The sequence below is a fragment of the Ovis aries genome, chromosome X, assembly GCF_016772045.2.
Source record: "Ovis aries strain OAR_USU_Benz2616 breed Rambouillet chromosome X, ARS-UI_Ramb_v3.0, whole genome shotgun sequence".
Classification (NCBI taxonomy): Eukaryota; Metazoa; Chordata; class Mammalia; order Artiodactyla; family Bovidae; genus Ovis; species Ovis aries.
In genome coordinates, this window is record NC_056080.1 from 36727539 (window position 1) to 36742550 (window position 15012).

The window sequence follows — 15012 nt, forward strand, 5'->3', positions numbered from 1 at the left end:
GAGGATGGGATGAGGTGCTGGAACACCTAGAGGGCTGCTGGGCCCATCTGGATGGTTACCTCATTCCAGACTGTGGCCACCTATGTCTACTCAGTTGATCTCAAAATCAGCTTCTTCCTAACCTCAGTGTGGCCGCTGGCTCCTCCTCTGTAGATGTGGAGAGGTGCGACCCTATTACCTTATCTTCTTGACAGTGGGTAGACATTATTTCCCAGCAAAAAGGTTTCCCAAGGAAAGAGTTGACCTGATTTTCTGTTTTTCTTTTTTTTCTGTTCTCCTTTTAAAACTCTTCCGTTCTTTCAATGTGTTCTTATTTACCAGATAAAATCTGTTCCCATGTAAACCCTAAGGCTGTCTGTGTCTGAGAAAAAATATTCAGAACATACAGTATTATTTCTTCTGTGTCATGTACGGCGTTCAAAGATCACAGTTAGAATTTTGCAGACTTTGTATCCTATTTTCAAAGCCACATAGATAGCTTGAGCCATTTTTGAGATAATAGATTGCTTTTAACATGCACTAAAGTATGAAAAAGTTTAGCTAAACAGTCCTTTCTTTCTATACTTTCTCAGAATTGTGCTTTAATACTTTGTTGAAAATGAAGATTATAGGCCTTTTAGTTTCCAGAAAATGGTAGTGAATGGTATTTACCTTTTACTCTTTTTAGTCAAATTTGTTCAAATATGTTTAGTGAAACATATATATATACACACAGATATAAATATGTACATATATTTGAGGTTAATATATATACACACACACATACATAGTTGTTGTTTAGTCATTAAGTCGTGTCCAACTCCTTTCAACTCCATGGACTTCAGCCTACCAGGCTCCTCTGTCCATAGGATTCTCCAGGCAAGAATATTGGAGTGGGTTGCCAATTCTTCCTCCAGGGGATCTTCCAGGCCCAGGGACTGAACCCAGGTCTCCTTCACTGGCAGGTAAATTCTTTACCCTGAGCCACCTGGGAAGCCTATATATATATATTCATGTTCTCCTCTAGATATGAAGAAGCACAGGATGAGCAGCTGTTTGTCTATGACTATAATATAAATCCTTCTTCTCTTATTTTGGAGTAGCAGTTTACTGTCATGGATTCTTGAACACAGATGCTCTGAGTTCAAATGCCAGTTAAAATAGTTACAAAATTGGGGGAACTTGGGAAAGTTATTTTATTTTTCTGGCCTTGCATGTAAAATAGGGATAATAAAAGCATCAGCCCCACCAGAGAAAATATTTGTAAATGACACAACAAGGGCTTAATTTCCAAAATACACAGCTTATACACATGAATAACAACAACAACAAAACCCAATCAAAAAACGGGCAGAAGACCTAAACAGACATTTCTCCAACGAAGACATTCAGTTCAGTTCAGTCGCTCAGTCGTGTCTGACTCTTTGCCACCCCATGAATCGCAGCAAGCCAGGCCTCCCTGTCCATCACCAACTCCCGGAGTTGACTCACACTCATGTCCATCCAGTCGGTGATGCCATCCAGCCATCTCATCCTCAGTCGTCCCTTCTCCTCCTGCCCCCAATCCCTCCCAGCATCAGGGTCTTTTCCAATGAGTCAACTCTTTGCATGAGGTGGCCAAAGTATTGGAGTTTCAGCTTTAGCATCAGTCCTTCCGATGAACATCCAGGACTGATCTCCTTTAGGATGGACTGCTTGGATCTCCTTGCAGTCCAACGGACTCGCAAGAGTCTTCTCCAACACCACAGTTCAAAAGCATCCATTCTTCAGCGCTGAGCTTTCTTCACAGTCCAACTCTCACATTCATACATGACTACTGGAAAAACCATAGCCTTGACTAGATGGACCTTTGTTGGCAAATAAATGTGTCTGCATTTTAATATGCTCCCTAGGTTGGTCATAACTTTCCTTCCAAGGAGCAAGCATCTTTTAATTTCATGGCTGAAATCAAAATCTGCAGTGATTTAGGAGCCCCCCAAAAATAAAGTCTGACATTGTTTCCACTGTTTCCCCAGCTGTTTCCCATGAAGTGACAGGACCAGATGCCACAATCTTAGTTTTCTGAATGTTGAGCTTTAAGCCAACTTTTTCACTCTCCTCTTTCACTTTCAACAAGAGGCTTTTTAGTTCCTCTTCACTTTCTGCCATAAGGGTGGTGTCATCTGCATATCTGAGATTATTGATATTTCTCCCGGCAATCTTGATTCCATTTGTGTTTCTTCCAGCCCAGCGTTTCTCATGACGTACTCTGCATATATGCAGTTACAGATGGCCAAAAATCACAAGAAAAGATGCTCAAGATCACTAATTAGAGAAAAGCAAATCAAAACTACAATGAGGTATCACCTCATATTGATCAGAATGGCCATCATCAAAAAGTCTACAAAGAATAAGTGCTCGAGAGGGTGCAGAAAAAAAGGAACCCTCCTACACTGTTGGTGGGAATGTAAATTGGTATAGCCATTATGGAGAACAGTATGGAAGGTTCCTTAAAACACTAAACACAGAACTACCACATGATCTAGCAATCCCACTCCCTGGTATATACCCAAACAAAACTAAAATTCAAAAAGAATGCATGCACCTCAATGCTCACAGCAACACTCTTTACAATAGCCAAGACACAGAAGCAACCTAAGTATCCATTGACAGATGAATGGATAAAGAATCTGGGGGATACACATACACACAAAGTGGACTATTAGCCATAGAAAGAATGCCATTTGCAGCAACACGGGTGGATCTAGAGATTATCATACTGAGTGAAATAAATCAGAGAAAAATAAACATCATATGATATCATATGTGGAATCTAAAATATGACACAAATGAACTTACTTACAAAACAGAAAAAGGCTCAAAGATATAGAAAACAAACTTATGGTTACCAAAGGTAAAGGGAAGTGAGGAAGGAATAGATTACGAGTTTGGGATCAGTGGATACATACCACTATAAATAGAATAAACAACATCCTACTGGATGGTACAACTATATTCAATATCTTGTAATTAATAATAAAAGAGAGTAAGAACAAGAACATATCTGTTTATAAATGAACTGCTTTGCTGGATACCAGAAACTAACATATTGTAAATCAACTATACTTCAATTTTTTAAAGAAGTGTCAACCCCACTGGGTTGCAGAGAAGAATAAATGAGTTAATATTTTTAAATGCTCACAACAGTGCCTGGCACATATAGTACATATATTACTTGTAAGCCATCATTTCTCATCATTATCATCATCATCACTCACTTAATCTCTAAGTCCCTCTGAGGTGTTTATGATTTGTTTATGAAAGGATTTCACATCTATACTTTGCCACTGGGGGTCTCTCTTGCATTTCTACCAACTGGGTCACTCTGCATATCAAGGAGGAGAAAGCCTCCCTAAATGCTTGGCTGTCAGTTGCTGCCAGGCTTCAGGAGAGTAGATTGCTATTTCCAGTGCCCCAAACTCGGGCCCAAGCCTGGAGCTGACTTTTGCTGTGGCAACTCTCTCTGGTAATCCCTCATTCGTCTCAATCAGCCTTCCCTTTAAATCGGCCCCTAGAACAAGTTTTTGCTTCTCCTTCCCAACTCAGGTTCCCTGAGCCTCCTCTTTCCTTCCTGAACTACAGTCCACTCCTCAGAGGTGGGGAAGATGGAAAGGATGAAGAGCTAAGCCTGAACCCACTGTTTTCTGGATGTTTGGGTCTGAAAAGGAGGGGAATGGATGGAGTGAAAGGGGAGATGGGCAAAAGGGCTCCTGATAACACAAGAAGTGAAACTGACACACTTGATCTAGCACAGAGGTTCTCAAGCTGTGCTGCACCTTAGCATCACCTGTGGAGCTTTTAGAGTTCCCAATGCCCAGGCCACCTCCCAGACCAATTACATCAGTGTTGGGGGCAGGCCCTAGACATCCCAGGCATTGAAAACTAGTGAAAGCATCTTGCTATGCAAAATGTGGTCCATGGACCAACAGGTCAGTGCCATCTGACAGCTTGTTAGAAATGCCAAATCCCAAGCTCAACCTCAGACCTACTGAATCAGAATCTGCATTTTAACAAGATCCTAGGTGATAGACATGCACACTGAATTTTGAGTAGCATTCTTTTTAATAAACTTATTTATTTTTAATTGGAGGATAATTGCTTTACAGTATTGTGTTGGTTTCTGCCACACATCAATACGAATCAGCCATTAGTATACACATGTCCCCTCCCTCTTGAACCTCCCTCCACCTCCCACCCTATCCCACTCTTTCAGGTTGTCACAGAGCACGGATTTAAGTTCCCCACCTCAAATTCCTACTGGCTATCTATTTTACATGTGATAATATATATGTTCCAATGTTGAGTAGCAGTCTTTAGCATCCTATTTGTCAAACATGCCGGCATCTTGGAATCGCCTGGGGTGCTGGAGAGTAATACCCATGGTTCGATTTAACCAACTCACTCAGTCATACTCTCATGCAAGTACTGGACCAAGAATAATAAAAACATACCAAGCACAATAAAAACTCCAACAACAATAAGTGAACCAACAATTATTGATCACATACACATATTTAAATAGTGGCTTCTGCACAATCTACTGTTTTGTCTCCAAATGGTGTTTTTCGAGTATGGGTTGGCCAACTACAGTCTGCAAGCCAAGTCTGGCCCCAGCTGGTTTTGAAACAAAGTTTTACTGGAACACAGCCACACCCATTCAATTACCTATTGTCTGAGGCCGCATCCACCTACCACAGCAGAGTTAGTTACTGCAACAGAGACCCTATGGCCCACAAAGCATAGAACATTTACAGGAAATCTCTGCCAATCCATGTTTGACAGTAATTGGCCACAAGCCCTGAAGTCATCTCAAGCTGTCACATATTTTAAACTTGTCTCCAGTCTTTGTGCAGCTCTTTGGCTTTTCTTGTTTTATTTTTCCTCACTTTCAATGACTATACTAGAATGGCTTCGCTGTTTATAGTACTTTTTACACGTCCCTAACCCTCACACTGCCCAGAATTGTCATGGCCTCCTTCCAGACTGACATCTTTGTGTATTTCAGCAAGTCAACCTGTTGACTTTCTTTGTCTTCAGTTTCCCTAGGCCCATACTACTGTAGCTTTGTTGATTGAGGGCCATCAGTCATCTCTCTTCTGGGAGCATTAGAGTGGGACTAGCCTTTTTGACTGATTCTCCGTAATCACACATTCATCACAGATGCTGTTTAAAGTGCACTCATTTTTAAGTTATTGCAGTCTATTCCAATCACTTTTCTTACTGTGAGACATTTAAATTTCATGAATATGCAAAGCTACTGCTCTGCCTGAGGAAGAATAGACTTCTTCCCTTTAATGGGTATTTTAATGTTTATTTTTGGTCACATTTCTTCTGGTTTACAATGCATTATATCTGATATTAACTATACCATGTGCAACAAGGAGATTTGTTTTCTTTTTTTCCTGTGGAATAATACCCTGGGCACGACTTTTTTCTCCCCAAAGTTTAGTTTTCCCACAAAGTTCATGGAGAAGTAAAAGTTCCATTGTAAAATATTTTTAGAATCATAATTCAAGAAATAAACCTAAAATAAAGCATTCTAGGAGGGAGCATTCATGCAGCTTGGCAAATTTGTAACTAAGTAGCCAGTTCTTTCAACAAATGATCCTGGATTCTGTGAAGTGTTCTTCGCTATGCGTGGCACTAAGAACATAAGATGTCTATGGGGTCGCAGAGAGTTGGACAGGACCGAAGCGACTTAGCAGCAGCAGTGGCAGCAGCAGGGGGTCACATAGAGTCGGACACGACTGAAGCAACGTAGCGGCAGCAGCAGGGTACAGTTACTGCTCCCAGGTAAGGTGGAAAAGATGGACGTCTTCTCCATCTTGAGGAGATACCTCAAGTCTATTCGAGTAGGATCTAAAAGAGGCGGCTTGGGACTTCCCTGGTGGTTCAGTGGCTAAGACTTCACGCTCCCAATGCAGTGGGCCCAGGTTCAATCCCTAGTCAGGGAACTAGATCCCACATGCCGCAACTAAGGGTTCATATGTCGCAACTAAAGGTTCCACATGATGCAGCTGAATTCCGGTGCAGCCAAAGCAGTAGACAAAAATATTAAAAAATAAATAAATAAAAGAGGAGGCTTACAAGGTACAAAGTGAATGCATGAGAGGAAAAAGGTCTCAATCTTACCTGGCTCGTAGGATACATCCACTAAGGTGACATTGGGTCTTCAAAGAGGAACTGGAGCCCTACAAGTGGAAAAGAGAGGGAAGGATATTTTAATGACATTTATTTGCTGCAGAGGAGCCAATAGAGAGGGCAAGGTTACAAATTCAGGAGTGGTCTGGGATAGAGTTAACAAAAGAAGATCCAGAGAAGAGAGGGGAGGTGGAGGATTTACGTTGACACAGGAGATGGGGAAGTTTTTCCCTTAAAGGATCTCTACCAAAACTCTTCTCTCAAAGGTAACCACTGGCTTTCTACTCCACATTACCAGGGGTCTCTCTTCAGCACCTGTCCTGCTTGATCACTCTGTCGTTCTTAATAGTGTCCTTCTTTCCTTACCTCCCTTGTCTTTTCATGGTTATCTAAGGTTTGTTTATAGAGAAGTATATAGACCTAACCATTCCCTGGATTCTGCTGTCGGCCTCTTCAACTCTTGTTCTACACATATTTCCTCTTCAATTCAGCCACATCCATGAGCTGATCTTTGTCTGTCTCTTTCTCCTCCCAGACACTCTTCTTGACCATGAAATTTGCACAGTCATCTGTGAAACATCTCCTTCTGAATGCCCCCAAAAATCTCAGACTCAACAAGTCCACAAACGAACCCTCTGTCCCTTCTCTAAACTCCTTCTAGTTGTGCCATGCCTTCTCGTAGTCTCGCAAGTAAAAAAATTCAGAGTCAACCCTAGGCCTCTGGCTCTTACTCAGTCTGAAATGTCTCTCCCCTCTCCTTGGGCTCTTCTCGTACCGGATACCCCCATCTTTTTCAGGCTCTAGTCATCTAGGACCTAACAATTTCCATCATCTCTGAACCTGTCAGGGTCCTTGGTGGCAAACCACAATGCTAGACTCTGGCTAATCAAAACAGAAAAGGCATTTTTAGAAGGATGTCTAGTGGCCTCTGGGGAAGGACAGAGAACTCTGCTGAGAAAATGCAAAGCATCACATGGAGTGGAGCCCCGTCTTCCATCTGTCTTGACATTTCTCCCTCAACAGAAAGGGTACTCAGATGTTGGGGTGCCCAAAGTGATAAACGTATCATCTAGCTTTTTCTAACCCTCTTTTAGCAGACGTTACTGGTGCTCTGCCCACATCAACTTGACCAGCCAGGACAGCTAATGCCCCAATCGCTTGTGAGTACTGAAGCTGACAGCTTATGTCTCTGATGTTCTCAGCATTGCCCTTGGCTAACCGGAAGAGCCAATGACAGGTACACAAAAGCCTGGACCGTTTTGCCCCATCTCTGCAGTGAGACTTGCGCTCCAAAATCTGTCGTGCTAGACTCAGCCTGAGATCACATCCTTGATTCTTTCTCCTGCTCTATTCGGCCTCCCTTCCTTCTGCACAGTTTTCCTCTGAGTGTACTCCTTCAATAAATCCCTGTCTCCAGCTCTGTTTACAGGAAACTCAACCTAAAAATCCACCCTTAAACAACACAACTCCTACTTCTTTTAATGACGTTTACCACTCTTATGACAATTTTTTTCTTCACATGCCTATATTGCTTAATAGACTACAGAATCCTTGAGTGCAAGGATTACATCTTTTTTCCCCCCTCTCCTTAAGCCCTTGCATACATGTAATGGAAACCTTAAAAAACAGTAAGTTGAACTTAATTGAAAATAAAGGCCAAATCACAGTGAATTGAAAAATGAATAGAAATGAGATAATGGAGACAATAAAGGTAGGCTATTCTGCCTAATGTCTAAATGTCACTATTGCCTTACCTATTTTCATCCTTCTACTAGACTGTGGATGAGAGAGCAAAAACAAGTTTTTAGTAATTAGTCTCTTATCAAAAGGATTTCATAACAAGACAAAGTTTATGCAATCTGGTAATTTCCCAATGGGGTAAGATGTATCATTCTTTCTTTCTTTCTTTGCTAGTTTCATCATTACCTACTCAGGAGGGGTTCAAGTTTAAAATTTTGTGGCTTGGCAATCTGTTCCATTTGAATGTCTGAAAATATGAATGGCCAGAATGGATGGCCATTCTGGATGGCCAGAATGAAGGATTTCACCCACTGTGTTTGCATTTTTGAAGCCTATGTTCCTTATCACTCACCTATTGTGCACAATTATTTTGAATTTGGCAAATGATTCCAGTTTTATTACCATGTTGGTTCAAGGGTAGGAGTCTGTGTGTGATGGCTGTGAGATAATCTCTACTGAGCATTTATTATATATATTTCATCAATTGTTGGAGGCTAGACCATTGACAACAAAGAATAGAAAGTATCTCCATGCGGAAGGAGCTCAAGATAGCTAGAATCATGGCATCCAAGAAGTAGCATCACATACAGAGGACCTCCATCAACCACTTTCAAACTGATTAATAATTAATGCTGAGCCTGTAAGAATCAAGAGGGTGCAGTGCAATGGGATGATAAGCAAGCTCAGGTCAGTCAAGAAAGAACATCTTTCAGAGAGAAATGTTTAAGTGCACTTATGAACCTCATTTTAAGACACTTTCTCAGCATTCCCTTCTAACCCATGCCCTCCTACTCATGTTTACTTGTGAATTCTCAAGACATGATTCTGGACATGATATAACCAAACACTGGGGCAAACTGAGTGGGTGCTGATCAGCCTGGCTTTTAGGCTAGGATGTTACTGCTTAGTGAAATATGATTGGTCCACGTTCTGGCCCTTGTACTGACAAATATAATTCATGGCTTCCTTTTTCTCAGTGAACCCACTGAGAAAGATGAACAGTTTCTGTGAGGGGTCGGCAACCTTTTCCTGTAAGGCAAATATATTTTAGAATTTACAGACTTATGGTCTTTGTCACAGCTCCTCAACTCTTACTGTAATCTAGAAAGCAGCCATAGAGAATATGTACGTGTGGCTGTAGTCCCAATAAAACTTTATAAAGAACAAGTGGCTGGTCACATTCGACACACAGGTTGTCCTTTGCCAATCCCTGTTCTAGAAGACTGACTTATACCAACAAGATTTCAAAGAGTCACTAATCAGCCAGATAAGACTCACATATAACCAAGACAGATCATCTGCAAAGAACATCCTACCAGAAATTAGCCATTAAGGTTAACTAAATACAAATCAAAAGACTGCTTAGTAAGCAGTGAGTCAGGCAAATTAAACTGTTTTCTAGGGTTTTCTTTTTCCAGAAGTGACCCTGAGAAAAAGGTTTAAATGCAAGTGTTTACTTGGCAGATAATCCCTAGAACTACTAGTAAGGAAGCACAAAAGTAAAGCAGGGAAGGGAAGAAAGCCAGTAAAATCTGTGTAAATGAGAAGGATCACTAAGAGCAACTTCTTGATAGAACACACCTCGAATTATAACTCAGAAAGATACACGCATCCCAGTGTCATTGCAGCACTATTCACAATAGCCAAGGCATGGAAGCAACATAAATGTCCACTGATTGACAGATGAATGAGTATAGAAGTTACATGTACCATGGAGTATTACTCAGCCATAGAAAGAACAAAATAATGCCATTTGCAGCAACAGGAATGGACCTAGACATTGTCATACTGAGTGAAGTAAGTCAGACAGAGAAAGACAAATAGCATATGATGTCATTTAAATGTGGAATCTAAAATATGATACAAAGGAACCTATCTATGAAATAGAAACAGAATCAGGGACATAGACAACAGACTGCTGGTTGCCAAGGGGAAGGGGTGGGGAAGGAGTGGAGGGAAGGTTAAGGTTAGTAGATGTAAATTTTATACATAGAATAGATAAATAACAAGGTCCTACTGTATAGCACAGGGAACTATATTCAATTTTTATAATCAATCATAATGGAAAAGAACACTTTAAAAAGAATGTATGTACGCACAGCAGAAATCAAAACCCTGTAAATCAGCAATATATATGCATATATTATACAAGAATTAAATATATATATGTATATAAGGAAAAAAAGGAAACATGGGGCTTGCTAACCTGAGGTGAGGTCAACACTTGTCCCATTCTTGTTTTGCTTCTGTCTACAGCGGTTCAGGACACTATGTGCCCTGTACTGCCATGGTTATTATAAGAGGAGACCAAAGGCTGGCCTCTGGAAGAGCAGAAAGTGGACTAGCAGTGGAAGAAGATAGTGGGCAATGAGGCCAGAGGACGAGGACCAGAGAGAACCAGAAGCAGTGGGGTTTAGACAGAAGTAGGGTGAGCAATAATCACTGCAGCCTAGGGGCAAAGGAAGAGATAGAAACAGACCTCTTCTGACCCCTAAGATCAATCTGTTACTAGTAGTAATAGCAGTGGTGATGGGAGGGTTTGCGAGTATTCATCTTAGGTATCCAGCATTTGTGCTTTCCGCTTCTCTCCATTGCTCTTCACCAGAGACTGCATTTTCTTCTGGTTTGGCTGTTTGGGCTTGTAGTTCCACCCAGAGTCACTGCTTCTGATCACCTGTAACCTATCTCAGGGGATCCAGGATCAACACAATAGTAACAGCTGAATGCAAGGATATGGACAATCATGGCTATCCTCTTTGTCAGGTCATGTGAACCCTCAGGGGTTGACTAACCAGGGAGTTACTCTGGAGCAACTATGGAGAACAAGCATGGGTCTATACTTTCTGGGTCCACATCCCGTGTTTTGGAACACAAGCCTATAAAAGAAAGTGAAAGTCGCTCAGTTGCATCCGACTCTTTGCGACCCCATGGACTACGTAGTCCATGAAATTCTCCAGGCCAGAATACTGGAGTGGGTAGCCTTTCCCTTCTCCAGGGGATCTTCCCAACCCAGGGATCGAACCCAGGTCTCCCACACTGCAGGCAGATTCTTTAGCAGCTGAGCCACCAGGGAAGCCTGAGAATACTGGAATGGGTAGCCTATCCCTTCTCCAGTGGATCTTCCCGACCCAGGAATCGAACCAGGGTCTCCTGCATTGCAAGCATATTCTTTACCAGCTGAGCTACTAGGGAAGCCCATGAAAGAAGGACCTCCACAGTTCTGGCGTATTTGGGACAAAACAATTTCCAGGTGGTTTCACTGACTTTGTGAACCACTGCCACCCTCTCTGGAAGTCAACCAACAACAGTAAGCCTAGCAGTTGAGAGTGTGGGTTTTGGCATCATGCAGACCTGATATTGACCATGTCTCAGCTACTCAGTGCTGCTGCATGGTATATCCATCCAGACATACATGTCCATAACTCTTCGAGGACCCTCTGAAGAATGCACTCTCACAATAGCATTTGAGGCCAATGTAGACTTGAGATTCCACAGTAGAAATCAAGAAGGAATCCGTATCATGCCACCCAAAGTAATCAATGTTAGTATCTCTGACATTTATCGTCTCCCAAATCTCTTCTTAGGCTTCCTTGATATAACGATCTTCTCTCTGTCCTTCATACAGTGTCCAGCATCACTGACTCCATTCTTGTCAACCTTATCCCCATTTATTTTCTCTTCTATCTTGCTACACTGCTGAGTCCCCTCCAGATCTCCAGTTCAGCAACATAAAAACTTCACCAGGTAACAGGACCTTTGGAGAAGGCAAGTGGGGTTATATGGTATTAGTTGCAAGAAGCAGAGGGAATTATTTCTTATGTCTCAAGGACTTCTCCTTCATTGCTATTTCTTTCTGGGTTTCCACTTCATTCCTCGAGAAAGAAGCACATGGAGCACCATTTCTTGCTTCTCTCTGCTCCCTGGTCCACTTCTCTTCAAGGGTGAAGGAATAACTTTTCTAAACAAAGACACTAAGCAAACAAACACAATAGGTCTACGTGGCAACCCTGGAGGGCTGCCGCTCAGATCTGCCTTCAAGAAAGAACTTGCCAGTGAGTTGCAACAAGTCAAGTTAGTTGACAGCCTCCAGATTTTGAAAACCATGTTCTTCTCCTTGAGCAGCCCCAACCCATGACTAAACACAGTGGGAGTGCCAAGGCCTGGCCATTTCTGCCTAAGGTGGTACCCCTTTAAGAGACAAGGTGTGCTTTGGAGGTCCCCATGGGTTAGCAGGGGCTTTGTCAAATGTGCATTGAGATCCCAGGCTCTCCTGCCCTATTGTGCTTTCTTCCTTTTTCATCTTTCAAAACTTAAACTCTCAACAAAATTTTTGTACTCCTGGGTCTCTGAGTCTGCCTCTCAGAAGACCCAGCTTTACCCCTGCCCCATCCCTCCTTCCCTCCTGTTTCTCTGTGTCTGTTTCTCTGTGTCTCTCTGTGTGTCTGTGTCTGTGTGTCTGTCTCTGTGTTTCTCTGTGTGTATGTGTGACTCTCTTTCTGTGTATCTCTGTGTGCGCCTCTCACTGTCTCTGTCTGTATCTGCCCCTGCCCCTTCACAAACTCCATGTGGCAAGTTCACCAGGAAAGACTTTCCCCCACAAGTGAGAGGCTACATTTTCTCAAGCCTTGTCAGGAAGGGAGGTTCTGGGAGACTCCTTATGGCCATACATTCAGTTTCATTCTATAATTCAGTCTTAAGAGAGACAGAGCTGATATTTTTATCTCATCCATTTGATACTTCTGCCTCATGTCGCAACTGGTTTGGGGCTCAAGGAAGGAAACAGATATGATTTATTTTCAACTCCAGCATGAATAGGAAAACAAACAAACAAAAAAAACCTCTTACATGTAATTGGAATATGTGAATGATTTCCTGGAGGCCATATAGGGTATTTCTACTCTTTTGTAATGAGTTCATTAAAAAAAAGTTCACCAGGAAAAGAAAAAATAAAATGTAAGGAGAAATAAAGAAATTCTCAGACAGCCAAAAAAAAAAGCTCATCAGGGACTTCCCTGGTGGTTCAGTGGTTAAGACTCTGCACTCCCAACACAGGGGGCCCCAGGTTCAATCCCTGGTCAGGGAACTAGATTCCACATACCACAACTAAGACCCGTCAGAGTCAAATAAATAAAATAAATATTTTTTAAATTCAAAGGCATGATCTTAAAAGGTGATGAATATTTAGCAGGGTGACAGGTGGAACTGGGTACATCCCCAGTTTCCTCACCCTCTTGGAGGGACAGTTCTGCAGCATGATCCCCATTGTCTCAGAGGGTCCTTTGGAGAATCAAGCTCCACAGCAGTAACTTACTTCCTCTTTTACTGAACTTCCACCCTTTCACTTTTCCCTCTCTGTGCTTCCTGTTTTCACTCCAAAACTACGCTGCTTGCATTCAACCCTTTTCTTAGTATATATTCTGGGGGAAGATGCAAACTCAGACACCCCCTAGAGCCTATCAGACTTTCTCCAGGAAATTAGAAGAGCGAGTGAGTTGGTGAGAAAACAGGAAGCAGCAGACATGGTGAGAGTGGTCAAATCACAGGAACTGTGGAGCTTCCATGTGAAGGACCAGGAACTCCTGCAGTGATGGTTTCCAGAAAGGCCTCAACCAGATTACAGAAGCCCTCTCGGGTTTCAGCTCCCCTGAGGCTCAGTGCCACGTCCATGAGGTCGCCTGCTGCCTGACTAAGTCTGTTTCTGTTCCTTGCAGGTTAAACAACCTTGACTCAACCAGAAGGCCAAGTAACTTCAAGCTTGCTCCCAATATGTCTCTTCAGATCAGGTTATTCTCATTTGCAGTGAAGAAGCTGAGGTCACCAGCACATTCATCATAAACAACAGTCCTTTTAAACCATCACATTCTAGAAGATGTTGTAGAAGCTCCAGGCCCAATGGCAGCTGGTTGTTAAATCATTCTGAAGTTAGGGATTGAGTGGGGAAAGAAGGTCCCTGCAACCACAGTCAGCTTTGAGAAATACATTCCTTGGGGTCCTTATCACTGCCTAGTTCAGAAGTAAGTCCAAATAGATAAAGTCAGGCTTCTTAAACCAAACCTCTCTGCAACCAATCAATACAGGACTCAGGTTCTGAAGACCATGGTTTTCAGCTAGTGTAGTTTTGGATTTTGAGAGAATGCTTTATGAGTTCCCTTCCTCTAAAGAGCTATCTACATAGTGTGCCTTTCTAGGAAAGAGACTCAGCAGGCCCCCTCAGGGGTGAGCGTGTTAGAATTGCAGATGGTAGGGTTTGGCAGGAGGAGGTCTGGAGAAACTATGTAAGCTGGGATCTTTGGTGAGGTCCCTCAGCTGCAGGACTAAACTACAATGGCCAGCACCACAAGGAACCATACTTAACCCTAACTCTTGCCAAGTCTGTATCTAGTCCAGGTCACAGAGGGATTTTAGGTACCTCCTGCTGTGCAGACTTTCTTTCCTACCTCCCACCCACCCCATCCCTCTAGGTTGTCCAGGAGCATCAGCTCTGGGTGCCCTGCATCATGCATCGAACTCACACAGTCATCTATTTTACATATGGTAATATATATGCATATCTGAGGTTATTGATATTTCTCCCAGCAATCTTGATTCCAGCTTGTGCTTCTTCCAGCCCAGCGTTTCTCATGATGTACTCTGCATATAAGTTAAATAAGCAAGGTAACAATATACAGCCTTGACGTCCTCCTTTTCCTATTTGGAACCAGTCTGTTATTCCCTGTCCAGTTCTAACTGTTGCTTCCTGACGTACACATAGGTTTCTCAAGAGGTAGGTCAGGTGGTCTGGTATTCCCATCTCTTTCAGAATTCTCCACAGTTTATGGTGATCCACACAGTCAAAGGCTTTGGCATAGTCAATAAAGCAGAAATAGATACTTTTCTGGAACTCTCTTGCTTTTTCCATGATCCAGCAGATGTTGGCAATTTGATCTCTAGTTCCTCTGCCTTTTCTAAACTCAGCTTGAACATCTGGAAGCTCACGGTTCACGTATTGCTGAAGCCTGGCTTGGAGAATTTTGAGTATGTGAGATGAGTGCAGGGTATTGGTGGAGAGATCTGACAGAATGTGGTCCACTGGAGAAGGGAATGGCCAACCACTTCAGTATTGTTGCCTTCAGA

At 42.4% G+C, this 15012-nt stretch overlaps 1 long non-coding RNA gene across 2 annotated transcripts in view; it reads right to left on the reverse strand.

Moving 5' to 3' along the window:
• The window catches only part of LOC121818369 (uncharacterized), a 112180-nt gene that overhangs the window by 49869 nt on the left and 47299 nt on the right, over positions 1-15012 (reverse strand). The window contains exons 2-3 of one of the 2 annotated variants that reach the window (XR_006058420.2): positions 6151-6209; positions 5561-6035 (exon numbers count right to left, since the gene is read on the reverse strand). This is a non-coding gene — a long non-coding RNA (uncharacterized LOC121818369). Of the gene's footprint in view, positions 1-5560; positions 6036-6150; positions 6210-15012 lie in introns of those variants that run through there. The other variant, XR_009598929.1, reaches the window with a different exon arrangement.